Here is a 17,291-nt window from a genome sequence, read left to right as displayed (position 1 = left end):
GGCCAGAAATCTGGTATCCTGGTCAGCCTTTTCCTGTTGCAGCCTATCCATATCCTCCTTTATTTTAGTGATGTACTGTCTGCTGTTATTTTCTGACTCCTGGCTCCCGTGCAGCCTCTGCTCAGAAGAAACCAGGTCAGATAGGGGCCTTTTCTAATGCCATCTGATGCCTATTTGCCAGATCTTGGCCTTCAGCACATTTGTCCTGCATGACTTCCATATATAGATACAAATATGCCGCTATCCTGGAAATCTTATTGTGTTCATGTCTTGGCTTAGGGGCCATATATAGTTTGCTCAAGGCCACATGTAGGGGACCATGATCTCTCCATATATCTGACCCTGTTTCAGTGACCTGTTGCGCGATTGCCTGCAACCAGACCGCCTGGTCCTGATGAGTCCACTCAGCTTTCACAAATAGCTTATGTAAGAGGTGCTCTCTGGCTATGTTGATGTCTACCAGTGTCGTCATTCTGGAATTTGAGTTCCTTCCTGTCTTACAGAAGTTTGTATTTTATTTTGCAAAACAGATCTTCTCCTTAGAGCGTTCCTTTGAGGAGTGCTTTACAGCGTACCACAGCGTGGTGATCCAACCGGATGTATGTATCCCGTCAGTTAGCACACTGTATTAAGCTGCACAAGTGCTAAATCTAACCCAGAAAATCCCAGCTCCGAGCCCCTACTTTGTAAGTGATATTCAATCAACACTACAGCTAAGTCAATGCCTAGTCTGGGATGCTGAGGAAAACCCTTATTGATGTATTTTTATGTCCAGATCATGTACTCTGGATGATAACCCTTGTATAACACCCCCCTCTTAGAATCCCCCTGACCCCACTGAGCCAAGAAGTAGGTTTGTTTTGCAAATTAAAAGGTTTATTTGAGAAAAATAACAATATATATCTATTACACTTCTATAAATAAATTGATAATGGATATTACACTTGTGAATATGAGCAGTAATCAGCAAGAGGTAACTTATGAATAGGAACAGAAGAATAAGGTGGGAAAGAATGCTTTATATGGTTCAAGGAAACGCAATGATGAATGAAATGCAGTACAGAAAATAACTTGATATGGCTTCAACAAAAGACAATGTAAGGAGAGCACACAGTCTTCAAGAATCCCAACAAAATGCAATACGAAATGCAGTTCCCCCCCAGCAAGCTTAGAGGAAACAGGTAGAAGTTTGAAACACAGGCCCAAAATGCTTTGAATGTGATGACAATGAAGTGAGAAATGTGCTAAAAATGCTTTTAATTCCCTCTAGAAGTTCAAGGTGGGTGATATCTAGTTTATATTAGTTCAGGCTCACTTTAGCAATGCTCTATGAGTAACCAGCAGGTTAAAACGAATTTTAGCAAAGGAAAGCAAGAAGCTGCTGATTTTTACACGTGGCTGAAATTGTGCAAAATGTCAAATCGCGGCATATTTACTCGCATGCATCGAGCGTAATTACGGAGGCACAATAAGGAGTAGAAAGTCGGTTCCAGGTTCGTTGGAAATCCTAGAATCTTAGCTTTAAGATGAAAGTTAAATCCCATTCCTAGCACGAACGGTTCCGGAGATACAGACAATTTTGTGAAAGTAGTTTTTCGGATTTGAAATTTAAAAGCTCAGAATGACAGATGACAGTTCTCAGTTTTAAAGATGACAGAATGACACAATTCTAGGAGGCAGTTCTAATAGGCTAAAATAGTTTGGATTAGATTATTTTAAACTAAGAGATTGGTTTTGGCACAGTGAATACTCACACTATATTTTTGAAATAAGCCGTCAAGGTCTGGTCAGTTTGGACGGGACTTCCGGCGGGTGGTTCTGAACAGCGGTCTGGTCTCTGGTTCTGCTCTCAGCACTGCACAGTTCTGGTCTCTCTGGATCTCTGGTCTCTCTGGATCTCTGGTCTCTCTGGATCTCTGGTCTCTGGAGGTTGATGGATTTGAAGTCTGGAGTCAAAGCGTCCCGCAAGAAAGTGGAAAGTGAATTCCCTACCTGGGTTTCAGTGGCCCTTTTTATGTGTTTTGGACATGTGTGTGTGCCTGGGCCTAGCTAAGCCTGCCCCTCTCACTTATCATTGGCCAACCTTTCCTCTCTCCCTTGATTGGGGGGAAGAAATGGAGTGGCGGAGTGATGCTGTAGGTTTTATGGTCAGAGGAACCTCCCCTTGTCGAATTGCACACAAATCTATTTCTGACCCAAATACATATTTATCTATTTACCATTTTTCTCATATTATAGGTCCAGTTAACATATTTTCTGTAGCACCAAACCACCCGATCCCTGTCTTTGTACAATGTCGTGTCCACTGATGACAGAATTCTCCCCTTTTCCTCCAGATAACAACCTCTAAACCTTTCCAGATTTTACACAAATGTGCACCAGGGATATGGGTTACAGATGATAAAGTGTCAGATTTTTAACATGCATACATTTGGAGTAACAACCTTTTTTCCGCTACTAATAATGATATTACTTATATAATTCTGACAAGTCCGTACTATGAATTATCTATCTTTTTAAAATTATGCCCTGGTCAAAAAGGGGTGTGGCTTCCCACATCACATGGTGGAATAACTGGTTTATCCACTTACCCCAAGCACAGCTTGCTAGGAGAGGCACTGCCCCTCCCAGTTTCTCCCAAGAGGAAGCCATTTTACGACCGCCCCCCCAATATAACATTTGCCTGAGCCCAGGACAGTGCATTGTTCTGTGTCTCTGCCCAAAGTTCTGTAGGTGCCCCTCCTGTGCTCACAACATAGGCAAAATGGGTGGCAGCCTATTCTGCATGTTTTCCCTGTGCACTCTCTGGGGAGTTCTGGCCATCATGAAGTTTTCCATGCCAGTACTGCACAGTTTTATGGTAGGGCTTGGATGCATGGGTAAAAACATCCCACACACCCATCACTTTTGTGGTAACAGTTTGTCTCTCCATGTGAGAGAGGGTATGCCCAGACATGGGTCCCTTGCTCGCTGCGCCATAGGGAACCAGGCTGTACCTCACTGAGGAGGTCCAACAAGGCCGAAACATGTCTGGTGTTGGTTGGTTTTCTGTGCAGAGGGGACCTGGCCTAGCAGTTCGGGCTGGGCTGCTACCAATGGTGGCGGCAGCTGACTGATTTGCACATGGCTGGACCCCTTTTGCAATGGCGCAGACGGGCTAAAAACGGTGGTGTGGAAGGTTGCCCAGAGCAATTGCCAGTCGTTCAGATTCATTCGAAACCTTCCACCCATCACTTTTGTGGTCACAGTTTGTCTCTCCATGTGAGAGAGGGTATGCCCAGACGTGGGTCCCTTGCTCGCTGCACCATAGGGAACCAGGCTGCACCTCACTGAGGAGGTCTAACAAGGTCGAAACATGTCTGGGGTTGCTTGTTTTTCTGTGCAGAGGGGACCTGGCCTAGCAGTTTGGGCTGGGCTGCTCCAATGGTGGCGACAGCTGGCTGATTTGCACATGGCTGGACCCCTTTTGCAATGGCGTAGACGGGCTAAAAAACGGTGGTGTGGAAGGTTGCCCAGAGCAATTGCCAGTGGTTCGGATTCATTCGAAACCTTCCACCCATCACTTTTGTGGTCACAGTTTGTCTCTCCATGTGAGAGAGGGTATGCCCAGGCGTGGGTCCCTTGCTCGCTGCGCCATAGGGAACCAGGCTGCACCACACTGAGGAGGTCCAACAAGGCTGAAACATGTCTGGGTTTGCTTGGTTTTCTGTGCAGAGGGGACCTGGCCTAGCAGTTCGGGCTGGGCTGCTACCAATGATGGCGGCAGCTGGCTGATTTGCACATGGCTGGACCCCTTTTGAGGTGGCGTAGACGGGCTAAAAAACGGTGTTGTGGAAGGTTTCCCAGAGCAATTGCCAGTGGTTCATATTCATTCAAAACCTTCCACCCATCACTTTTGTGGTCACAGTTTGTCTCTCCATGTGAGAGAGGGTATGCCCAGATGTGTGTCCTTTGCTCGCTGCACCATAGGGAACCAGGCTGCACCTCACTGAGGAGTTCCAACAAGGCCGAAACATGTCTGGGGTTGCTTGGCTTTCTGTGCAGAGGGGACCTGGCCTAGCAGTTCGGGCTGGGCTGCTACCAATGGTGGCGGCAGCTGACTGATTTGCACATGGCTGGACCCCTTTTGCAATCGCGCCGACAGGCTAAAAAACGGTGGTGTGGAAGGCTGCCCAGAGCAATTGCCAGTGGTTCAGATTCATTCAAAACCTTCCACCCATCATTTTTGTGGTCACAGTTTGTCTCTTCATGTGAGAGAGGGTTTGCCCAGACATGGGTCCCTTGCTCGCTGAGCCATAGGGAAGTAGGCTGCAACTCCCTAAGGAGGTCCAACAAGGCCGAAACATGTCTGGGGTTGCTTGTTTTTCTGTGCAGAGGGGACCTGGCCTAGCAGTTCGGGCTGGGCTGCTACCAATGGTGGCGGCAGCTGACTGATTTGCACATGGCTGGACCCCTTTTGCAATGATGCAGACGGGCTAAAAAACGGTGGTGTGAAAGGTTGCCCAGAGCAATTGCCAGTGGTTCGGATTCATTCGAAACCTTCCACCCATCACTTTTGTGGTCACAGTTTGTCTCTCCATGTGAGAGAGGGTATGCCCAGACGTGGGTCCCTTGCTCGCTGCGCCATACGGAACCAGGCTGCACCTCACTGAGGAGGTCCAACAAGGCCGCAACATGTCTGGGGTTGCTTGGTTTTCTGTGCAGAGGGGACATGGCCTAGCAGTTCGGGCTGGGCTGCTACCAATGGTGGCGGCAGCTGACTGATTTGCACATGGCTGGACCCCTTTTGCAATGGCGCAGACGGGCTAAAAAACAGTGGTGTGGAAGGTTGCCCAGAGCAATTTCCAGTGGTTAAGATTCATTCCAAACCTTCCACCCATCACTTTTGTGGTCCCAGTTTGTCTCCCCATGTGAAAGAGGGTATGCCCAGTCGTGGGTCCCTTGCTTGCTGCGCCATAGGGAACCAGGCTGCACCTCACTGAGGAGGTCCATCAAGTCCAAAACATGTCTGGGGTTGCTTGGTTTTCTGTGCAGAGGGGACCTGGCCTAGCGGTTCGGGCTGGGCTGCTACCAATGGTGGCGGCAGCTGATGGATTTGCACATGGCTGGACCCCTTTTGCAATGGCGCAGACAGGCTAAAAATCGGTGGTGTGGAAGGTTGCCCAGAGCAATTGCTAGTGGTTCAGATTCATTCAAAACCTTCCACCCATCACTTTCGTGGTCACAGTTTGTCTCTCCATGTGAGAGAGGGTATGCCCAGACGTGGGTCCCTTGCTCGCTGCGCCATAGGGAACCAGGCTGCACCTCACTGAGGAGGTCCAACAAGGCCGAAACATGTCTGGGGTTGCTTGGTATTCTGTGTAGAGGGGACTTGGCCTAGCAGTTCGGGCTGGGCTGCTACCAATGGTGGCGGCAGCTGACTGATTTTCACATGGCTGGACCCCTTTTGCATAGGCGCAGACGAGCTAAAAAAAAGTGGTGTTGAAGGTTGCCCAGAGCAATTGCCAGTGGTTCATATTCATTCGAAACCTTCCACCCATCACTTTTGTGGTCACAGTTTGTGTCTCCATGTGAGAGAGGGTATGCCCAGACGTGGGTCCCTTGCTCGCTGCGCCATAGGGAACCAGGCTGCACCTCAGTGAGTAGGTCCAACAAGGCCAAAACATGTCTGGGGTTGCTTGGTTTTCTGTGCAGAGGGGACCTGGCCTAGCAGTTCGAGCTGGGCTGCTACCAATGGTGGCCGCAGCTGACTGATTTGCACATGGCTGGACCCCTTTTGCAATGGCGCAGACGGGCTAAAAAACGGTGGTGTGGAAGGTTGCCCAGACCAATTGCCAGTGGTTCAGATTCATTGGAAACCTTCCACCCATCACTTTTGTGGTCACAATATCTCCAACAACAGAATCTCGGGTCATGCAAAGGATCATTACAATTCCTCTTGGCAGAGCTCTGGGGTATGCTGGACACTATACCTGCCTTTTGCGTGCCTAAGGAGATTAAGAGACCCTAGATCTTCCCAGGTGGTCTTTCGAGGTATGTCAGTGTGCAGCAGAAGCATTGATAGGGGGAGTTGCGAGGGCTACAGCCCTGGGTCTTTTGGTTGTAGCCCCGGATAGAAGCTACAACCAAAAGGCTTGCTAGCCCCAAGTCCAGAAGGTCTTAACATTAGCTTAGCCCCAGATCTTTTGCAGACCTACTAACACCCCCGGACTGTGCAGGTAAGATAATAACAGAACGTTAAGAACACTGGTGGCACCTACATTTGACTGGTGAAAAGGTGATCATTCAATCCCCAGCCCTCAGAAGACATTTCTGCGGTCACTGTTTCTGAAGAGGCAATGGAGGGCCTGTTGTCTATCTCAGGTCCATGGAATGGGAGAGCATGGTCTAGCATAGCCCTCTCCATTCTGGACAAAGCGGCAACAGACACACTGTCACATTGGCCAAGGCTAAAAATAATCAGATCCCTATTCTTTTGCATCCTTATTGGACGAGTGGCCATCATATTGAGGCTCCTACCTCCCTCCCTCCCTGCTTCTTAATTATCTCTTATTTCCCAGAATGCCCATCCCCTAAATTAGTATGCACCCATTCCCTAGGATGGAATACTCTTTTCTTTTTGTTAAATGTCACACCTACAAGCAGTGGGAACAGGTCACCTGGCCACAGGTCCACAGCAGGAGTGATATCAACATACGCATACTGGGAACAACTTGGGCCAATGCCAAGTGCCACAACCCGCATTGGGTGTATTGCTCTACCCGGACCACCAGGCGACACCTAGATGTCCCAGTCAAAGCTTTCTTTTTGACTATTGTTGTTTTCTAGAACCCTTGCAAGAGTTTGATCAAAATTGCTTTTAGCGTATGCATAAACCATTGTTCATAGTTGACATTAGGGAAAAAAGGGAACTTCAGAAAAGAATCATTCGATTGACAATGAGCAACAAGAAAGTAGTTGCCTGATTCGAATAGGAAATTATCTCCAAGGGTCAGATTAGTCATTCAATCTCCGGTCTAGGAGGATGACAGTGTTTTGACCCATAATTAATGTTCAGAACTTCACCAGCGTCTTTACAGTAACAGACAGATGTAATATATTTAGTGAAAAAACGTTGTTAAAGGGATGTTATGGTTATGTTGCAATAATACAAATATCTGAAATTCAGTGAAAAGTACAAGGTTACACCTGGCCTAGATATATCAGTGAACAAAAATAAGTGGCCTAGATATGGCATGTCATCAGTGATGTCATAAATTACATCTGTGTTGTCATATTTGATGTCCTGTTTGTTAGTGTTAGCAGTGCACGGTGGTGGTGCAGGTTATGGTTGCTCAGCCCACCATAAGTGGCGAATTTTATTTTTTTCAGTTTTACTTGTAAACATAACGTCCCTTTAACAACGTTTCTTCACTCAATTTCATGGGTTTTTATTAGTGCAACCTAACCATAAGGGCCCTTTAACAACGTTTTGTTAATGAATTTCATAGGTTTTTACCAGGTCATCCTTCATTTACTACAAGTTCCTCATATCGTACTCACCCCCAATGTAGCAGCTGGGAGAGTCGGATGACAGTACTATAGTCTGCAGGCAGAAGGTAGCATGCACCCAAATATACCCTTTTGTACAAATGATCTCTTTAAAATGTACAATTATTTTTTATTTATAACACACAATATAATGGAATGCACCAAGCATAAACCATAGCTTTACACCTCATATTATCACTTCAGTACTACTGTTTATAGAGACACACATACTCCAAAACAATCTCTCACCAAATAGTAAGTACACTGTATTTCTTTCTTTATTATTACCATTCATTATGTAAACATTTCTTATAAGCAAATATTACAATTGTTTTAGTTTAACGGAAATGGCAAACACACTTGAGTGGTTGGAAGAAAACTTTGAGACTGTCCGGGGGCACCTCACTTTTGAGGACGGACACCCTGGACTGTCCGGGGTGACCGTTTTTCAAAATGGAGTTGCCCCCGGACCGCCTGCCGTTTCACATGACACACTTTTTAATTAGTTTGTGTACAGCGCACCTGTCCTACAGACACCCATGCACATGCGCACTGCGATTTCCTGCCTGATGGATGTCTGCGGACAGCTGTCGTGCCCGCAGACTTACCCATGATGTCATCATGTGACCACACCTGTGCAGCGTGATGATGTGTCCGCGAACAGTGTCTGGCACTGTAGACAGTTAAAAACTGTATTTACGGCCAATCTAGGGTGTTTCAAGTTCAAAGTTTCTGTTCCAGAGCTCCTAGACCCAATCTTAGTTGATCTTGTAACTTTTTACAACTTTTCAAGGCCTATTTTTGACTCAGTGGTCAGTTTTCTGCAGACAGTCGCGCGGTCCTCTGAAGGGACACACCCATTACTTTTCCTCATTCTCAATCTGCCATCCAGGAGAGAGCATCTTCTTTGGAGATCTCTTTTATTGAGCTTCTTATTTGATCTAATAGCAGCTGTTGTGACCATTCCTCATCCCAAGCCAACCCCACTACAACCACCAGCACTATCTGGAGGGCCTGTAAGGGGGAACAGATACAGATAAGGATCAAGAGGAAGATGAAGATGAGGTAGAAGAAGTCCCTATCTCCAGCGCCCAGAGTGAGTCCTGGCTGTGGTGGTTTTCACCACCGTTGGTGATGCACCAAAGGCTCAGGAAGCCAAGGTGAGATGCACTTAGTACAAAGTTGTACTCAGTAGTGGAAAACCTGGGCTGTACACCAACGGGACCACTTCCATGTGCCACCACACCAAATCTAAGGTGATCCCTTTCTCAGGGAAAATTAGGTTGACAGTCTCTACCCCATCTTCCTCAACCACTCCTGTCACCACAAAGAATACTCCTTTGGGGCAGAAGATCCCATCGGCCGCCTCGCAGGCCATTCAGAACGCTGTTGGTCCTTACATTTCGTGGGTCACAGTGCTATGTTTGTACTGCAAAGGGCCGATCTCTAGGGGGGAGCAGTTTTGTAGTGCTTTCAAGGTTGCGGTCAACGAGCACGAGAAACACTGCCCCCACCTTAAAATTAAGATCAAGCCAGCATCTTCCTCTATCCACCTGCCCCTCCGTCTCTGTGGTTGGTGCCCCTTCCCTTCCCTCCCTCCCTCACCTTACCTGGCCTCTCATAGAAATTTTTTAAAGAAAATAAATAAATAATCCTACAAAAGAAATGGTTCCTTTAAGAGCCACCTTTCACAGTTTAAAAATAGTACTGAAAAAAACCTCACAGAAACCTTATCAGACTGCATAGTCCACGGACAGCATGGTAGTCCACGGACACCTGTTAAGTTCCAAGCGTGGGGTGGGGGAATTAAAATTAATTTAATTGTTTTTTGTGCAAAAATGGTAGCTCTTAAAATAACCTTTTTTTCTCTTTCTAACTTTTATATTTTTTTTGATTATTTAATTTGATATACTCAACTAACAAAGATTCTGCAGAACTTAATTATTTTTTGTAACTTTCACAAAAAGTGCTTCTAATTATTTTAGTCTATTTATTTTATGCAATTTTGAACGTTTTGAAGACAAATCTGATTGCCTACATCAGATAGATGCACTCCATCTCTTTGAAAACATTTTTTAATTTTGATTAGGAAAAAATGTGATGCCAAAATCCCGCAAAAAGGCATATACAACTTTGTTCACATTGTACCTTGCTTTTTCCATTTGTGAGAAAATAAATGTGAGCGCCTCCACATTTGTCTCTGAGCTATCCGAGAATTTTTTTTTTAGATGTGTAAATAGCTCCATCAACTTTCAAAATGTATCCTTTATTGCAAACTGTAATTAAATTCTGCTAACGTGGGGGGCGCTGTGACGCGCAGATCAAGATTGCCGCCTGACCGAAGAGCTCAGCAGCGGGTAATATCCTGAACTTAATACCCTGCGGAAACGGCGTGGCTGCTGGCATATATATGCAAGTGGGGAGATGCATGAACATCCCGAGCAGGAGCTGAGCAACTTAGTGACCTATCCGTTGCTCCGCTCCCAAGAAATACCAGCTACAAGAATCAGGAGGCCCACCTACGGCTGTGAGTATTTGCGCCGAAATCCCCTGGAAGACCGGAGACCCGCGCAGAGCCCAGGGTATGCACACAGGACCTCCCACGGCGGCCCGACTGCCTCCCAGTGTGCAGCAAACACACTGAAAGAACCCCCTGGAGGGGCCGAGCGGAGGGAGCAACCCCACACCGCCCGCTGCTTTGGAGACCTGAGCGTGTGACACCGGCAACTCCTGCAGCTACAGCACCACTACACTGCTCACCGCACCAGGTCGTAGCAGGCCTCTAGGGCAAGGCCGGGCGTGTTAATCACGCTCAGCCCACACCGCTCCCCGGCTGCGGACTAGCCCCCCTGCAAACCGGTCAACACTCCTGGCACTGAGACCACCAGTAAGGTAGGTGCGGGTGAGACGCCAATACCCTGGGTCCCACTGGGAACTCGGACCGCGGGCCCTCCTCCCACCCTACCCCATTGACTGCCGGGCACACACAAACCTTTTGTCTCGGGCAACCACCACGAACCGATGCCCATTCCTTGGGGCAATATATGACAACGGAGCCCTTGAAACCAACATTGGCAACTTACAGCCTACTACAACACATGCACAGCCACCTCTATCATCACAACGCCTGCAAACCACAGGCAAACTACTAGTAAGGCCACAAAATGGCCAACACCCCCAGCTGAAGGTCTCGCACAACCTCCAGATCCAAAGCACTAATATCCGAAATAGAGGATCAGGACACAAAATCCCCCCACAACTCCTAGCTAAGCTCACCAACACATGAACATGGCAGGTGGCGCCAAGAACAAAGAGAAGAGAAAGGGCCCTATGGATGCATTCGCCAACACCTCCAACCAAGATTACAACACAGAAACCGCCAAATTATCCGACAACCCCCCTAATACCGCTCAACACAAAACATGGCCCCATACATGGCAGCCATGGAAAAAGGATTTGCAGCCATCCAAGCTAAACTAGACGACATAGGTGACAACATTGCCTCTATCCACACAGACATCAAAAAACTCCAGGGTCTCGGAGGTGGAAGATAGGGTCTCTAGCCTAGAGGACATTGCCTCCACCCAAAATAAAACCATGGACAAGATCCAAAAAGAAATCAAAGCCCTCCAAAATCCAGATCTAGGCGGAACAACATATGAGTGGTTGGGGTGGCAGAACATAAGAGCAACGTGCCCATGGAGCACTTTCTGGAAGATCTACTTCACTCACTATTTTCAGACGCACAATTCTCAAAACTATTCCTGATAGAGAGAGTGCATCGGGCACCAGTCCCCCAGACCCCCAATCCTGAAGCACCACCAAGAACGATTATAGCCAGGCTACTCAGCTATAGAGATTGCGAACATATCCTCCGCCTGGCAAGAGAACAGGGTCCCCTAACCTTTGATTTTAACTGTATCCACATATAGCCGGATTTCTCGATGAGAGTACAAACTGTACGAAGATCCTTTGACCCAGTTAAAAGAACACTCAGAGATTGAAAAATGCTGTTCCCCGCCAAGCTACGTATTCAACACGCAGGCAAAACAAGTGCTTTGAATCGCCAGAAGATGCCATGACATACATTGAACACCACATCCCGGAAGTACCTAAAGAGTCCTGAAACAAATCCAAATTGCAAGCAGCAGCACGCCGTGCTACAAGTCAATGAAAGCCACGGCCCTCCAACAGGTTGGGGCCACTTGATCAACCCCCACTACCCCAATTGAATGTTGCAAATGGTTTTGTGGGACACAACGCCCGATAAGGGGGATGGTGAGGGAGGGGGGAAGGCAGGGAAACTGGCCAGTTGCCAGTACAAGACAATGGCTTGTTGCCAGAAAGTTTGCACAGTTAAAACCGGTGTCATGATGCCCGCTCCCGGGGAGCCGGTTCAAGCCCTGCGTCCCCGAAAGCGGACATCCAGTCCCCAAGGAAAAACCCAGAAACCCCATATAGGGGCCCTTTGGACAGTGTCCTGGCGCCTATGGCACCAGGCTAATAAAAGACATCAGTCCTGGTGCCATAGGCGCCAGGCTCATTATGGGAGTGCTTGGGTGCACTTACCTGATGCAGACCATGCTGCAGGATCCTGGCCTCCTTGAGGCCTGAAAGGAACTACTTTACCTGTGGGACTAATTTACCATCTGGGCGTGGTCGGGGAAGGATACATACCTGATTGGAGGAAGGATACATACCGGGAACTTCTTCCAAGGCTATTTAAACCCCACCCGAACAGCCACACGTGCTTCGCGTTGTTCTGCATCTAGCAGCTGGACGCTCACCGTGTCTGCTCCTGCATCCTGACTTCTGCCACGCCTGCCAGCATCCTGGATCACCTGCAAAGGAAAGGAAGAAGAGAACAGAAGAAGGAAAAGTCCTTACCTGCTAAATCTACATCCCGGAGACATCTCGCCGACAAACCCTGAAAAGGAAGACTTTTATTTAAAAGCTCAACGCGTCGATCGCTGCAGCGCCGCATTCCACACACCTTTACAGGGCGCCTCCATGTTCAGCAGCGATCGTCCGGATTCGCAGTCACGCCCCAGCGCCTAGGGAGAAAAAGGCAAGAACAAAAGGTGAGAGAGAGAAGGGAATAAGGAAAGCTAAATCTCCATGTTAAGACTTACCTGTTGATTCATTCCCTCTTCATTTCGGGTCCGCGCTGCATCCTGGCATTTCCGGACCCCGGCCCCTAAGGGGAAAAAAAGACATCAGCGTTAATGAGCGAATGAAAAGACATTACCAAAAAAAACGCTCATTAAAGACTTACCTGATTTCTACAAGGATTTCATCTCTCATCTCGGGTCGGTGCCTGTTCCCCGGCATTCCGTACCCCGGCCCCTATGGGGAAAAAGACACTAGCATTAGTACATTAATGCATGGACACAAGGGGAACCTCTTATCAAAAAACTTACCTGGAAGCCAAGCAAGTTTGGTTCTCACCATTCCGAAAATCCAGTGAAGTAACTGGATACCAACGCGCCCCTGCATCAGAAGCAGGATGGAGAACTCGTCCTTCCAGAACCTAAGGTGAGACGCTACGGGGAATCACAGAAGGGTTTCGAGGAGGGTGAGAGGGGAAAGTGGGAGGCCGATTGCATTACCCCGCAGACAGTTAATCCCCTATTTTCGCCTACAGAAGGATACTTCTGCGAGCCAGACAATCCAGATTTGGGGGCCCGGTCCAGTCCGTCTTCCGAATCCTGCGCGTCTCCTTAGAAGAGGTCACAGCAGCGCGAACCAGGCCAGCACCTCCGTGGGAGTCAGGTGAGCGTTACAACCGGTTTGCACAACTACAAGAAAAACCTGTCAGAGTTGCAGAGGGAAGAAAAAGACTACCATAGCATCAAGGCAGTAATGTACATACCACAAAACGCTCACGGATGGCTACTCAACAAATAACCCGTAGTACCAGACTCCTATCCTGGTACATGAGGGGGCTCCTGAACCCAATTAAGGCAAGGAAAATAGTCACATATGCTACCAGGCACAGAATTGACATCCTCCTGCTGCAAGAAACAAACACCACAGAGCAAATGGCCAAATCATTTGGCCAAGCATGGGGCCCACAAGTGTTCACGACAAATTATTCATCACAACCATGAGGAGTCCTGACAATAATTCACCGCAGACTTGGATTCCAAGTGCATAAAACCAAACTAGACGCAAACGGAAGATTTGTAATAATATGGGGGCTACTACACGGCCAGGAACTAATAATTATAAACACCTACGGCCCCAACGTCGACACACCAGCGTTCTACCAACATATAGTGACACTAATGTCCCCAACAGAAGACTCAAAGTGCTATGGGGTGGAGATTTTAACAATATACTGGACCCTGAACTAGACAGAACGTTCACGACACAGCGCCCGAACTCCAAAGCAGCACTGACCATAAAACAAGCTATGTCCTCTGTAACACTAACGGACGCCTGGATAGAACTACATCCCAACACTAGAGACTATACATTTCATTCATACGTCCACGGATCAAGCTTCAGAATTGACTACTGGCTCTGCTCCACAGACAGCACATCCGGCCTGAAAGAATGCACCATACTACCTAGAACAATCTCGGACCACTCACCGGTGGTACTAGAGATCGAGATCGGAACCCCCAACCCTAACGCCACTTATGGAGAATGCCCCCAGACCTACTACGTGACGTTTCACTCCACAAATCACTCTGGATCGAGATACAGGTGTTCTTTGATCGGAACCAAGGCTTGGTGAAATCACATCACGCAATTTGGGAATCCTTCAAAGTATGGCGGGACACCTGATCTCTAAGGTCCACGGCACGTGCATTCGCACCCAGCTAACCCTAGCTGAAGATCACATTAAAGAATCAGAGACAGCATATACGAGAGAACCAGAACCGACAACACTCACCAGTCTACAAGAAGCCCTTGCTACATTCACGTCATTAGCAGAACAAGAGGTGTGGTATACTACGTAGCCAATTAGAGCCAGAAGATATGGAGAGGGCAATAAATCCGGTAAGCTTCTGTCCAACCTCATCAGGACAGAACAGGAGGGACACAGACAAATCACCAGCATCACAGACGATCACGGCATGACACATGTAGTAAATTAGGTGTTCCGAAACTTCTACAGTGAGCTATACTCGAATGCGGACCAAGTGTTGGCGGAAGAACTGCTTGAATACCTTGACTCCTTCCCACTCCCCAAACTCACCCGAGAAGAAAGTGCTACTTTTGACCTACCTTTAACCTTAGAACACCTGCAACAAGCAATTAAAGACCTCAAGGCAGGCAGAGCACCAGGATCGGATGGCCTATTCGCGGACCTCTACAAAATCTTTGGAGAAGAACTGGCCCCACGACTCCTCGAAGTATGGGAAGAATCATTGGAGAGCGGTACACTCCCCCCGACAATGAGAGAAGCCATCATCACGGTTCTGTTAAAACCGCATAAGCCTGCACACTATCCTTCCTCATACAGACCGGTGCCTCTCATTAATGTCAACACAAAAATCTTTGCTAAGGCCATAACCAACAAGCTGAACCCATATATGTCCAAACTAGTACACCTGGACCAATCAGGGTTTATTCCGGGACGCTCCACTGCTCTCAACCTCAGGCGCTTCTTCGCCATTACATCCCAACTAGACCACCGGGCATAAACAGTGGCGGTCACACTAGATGCAGAAAAAGCGTTCAACTCCGTTTCATGGAAATTCATGTATGGAATTCTGGGTAAGATGGAGATCGGCGCTGGATTCCTACAATTCATAAATATACTATATCATGCCCCCACGGCCAAGGTCCGTACCAACAAAACACTATCATCCACCTTTACACTACAGAGAGGCACCAGGCAAGGATGCCCACTCTCTCTGCTAATATTTTCATTAACTATTGAGGGGATGGCCGCAAATCTACGCCACAACCATGCCTGGAGAGGGATTCGCATAATGGGATCCCCACAATTCATCTCCCTATACGCAGATGACACAATGCTATACCTCAGGAACCCTGACATCCATCTTGCACCAGTCCTACAGGACATAGCCAACTTCACCAAATACTCTGGATACAAGATTAACCGAGCCAAGTTAGAAGTAATCCCGCTGACGGAGTCCACTACCCAGACAGATAGCATGCACGACATGCGATGGTCCCCTACCACTGCAAGATATCTGGGCATCATAATGGCACCAGACAAACCAACCTTGCTGGCCAATACCTATACCCCATACTTGACACAATTCGAATACAAACTCAATGCATGGATCAAACTGCCGCTGTCCTTGTATGGGCGTATCTCCCTACTGAAAATGCTGGTAGTACCAAAGCTACTATATCTATTCAACGGAATCCCAATCTGGCCGGGTAGGAAATTCTTTGATACACTGCAAAAACTTACCACACGATTCATCTGGGGAGGTCAGACACCCCGGTTAAGTTGGCCCAAACTATGCGAGAACTACGACACGGGGGGCCTGGCATCCCCGGACTTCCAGCTATACTACTACGCAGCACAAGCCCATTCCGCAAAGTGCTGGTCCAGCACAGCAGAACAATTTGCGCACATACATGGAGAAAAATGTGCAGCATCCCCTCTAAAACTCAAAAGCATGATATTCGCCAAGGTACCACGATAAAAAACACTGGCGGACCCGATGGAATCGACAGTTCGAGCATGGTCACAGAACCTCAGAAGAGTGGGATGTGAAATAGCATACTGGCCACATCTACCCCTTTGGCAATATCCAGGCCCAGAACCTACAATGGACCGTACGATTCAAACATTATGGGAACCCGAAAAACAGGCCAAGGTTGGAGCCCTCTTTCCGGAAGGACGATTCCTCATGGCATCAAAGATCCAAAACAGAGCAGGAAAAGGCCTATCCACAACGCTACACTACCAATGGTTAAAAGCTTCCTCCAAGAAAAAATTGCCAACTTTTCAGAGTGTTCCTCCAACCCACAAATTCCTTACTGAGATCCTTACAGAAGATGGTTTTGTGGGCAGTGTCTCGATGCTTTATAGGATAACTCAGTCCAACACCCCATCCAAGAACAATAGTAAAACCAAATGGGAAAAAGACCTGAATATCCAAATAGATGAGCAGCAATAGACAAACTATTGCAGATACACCAAAGCCATCTCCCTAAGTGCAAACTTCAGACTTATCCAATTCAAAATCCTGAACCAACTACACATCACACCCAAACAAATATCCAAATTTGACATCACAAAGCCACAATCATGCCCTAAATGCAGCATGCTCAATGCAACAGCCATACACATGTATTGGGACTGCCCTCCAATAAAGCGATTCTGGAACGAAGTGGCAAAAACGATTAACAATATATTAAACACAAACCTTAAGGCCACACCACAGAAATACCTACTGGGAGACATTGGGAAGGCATCAGCTAAATCCCGCAGACTATTTGCGGTATGTGGAGCAGTAGCCAAAAGAAACATCCTCAAGAAATGGAAGTCCAAAACCCCCCGACGCACCAAGGTTGGCTACGGGAACTGATAAACACACAAGAATGTGAAGAATCCTATGCCCAAGGAGTCCAGTCCACCTCAAGACCGAAAGATATATGGGCTCCCCTTGGAGGCAGAGAAGGACAAGACAAGATCCATACGAACTGAAACACCCCCTGTATGACCCTTTGTGTCTTGTCCCCCTCTGCCCTTCCCCTAACCCTCCCCATGCCCCAAAGGTTGCATTAACTGTCTAATTATATACCTACGTCATTCATATATGCTG

The sequence above is a fragment of the Ambystoma mexicanum genome, chromosome 2q (genome assembly GCF_040938575.1).
Source record: "Ambystoma mexicanum isolate Mex_15411 chromosome 2q, UKY_AmexF1_1, whole genome shotgun sequence".
NCBI lineage: Eukaryota > Metazoa > Chordata > Amphibia > Caudata > Ambystomatidae > Ambystoma > Ambystoma mexicanum.
This window is presented reverse-complemented; position numbering follows the sequence as displayed.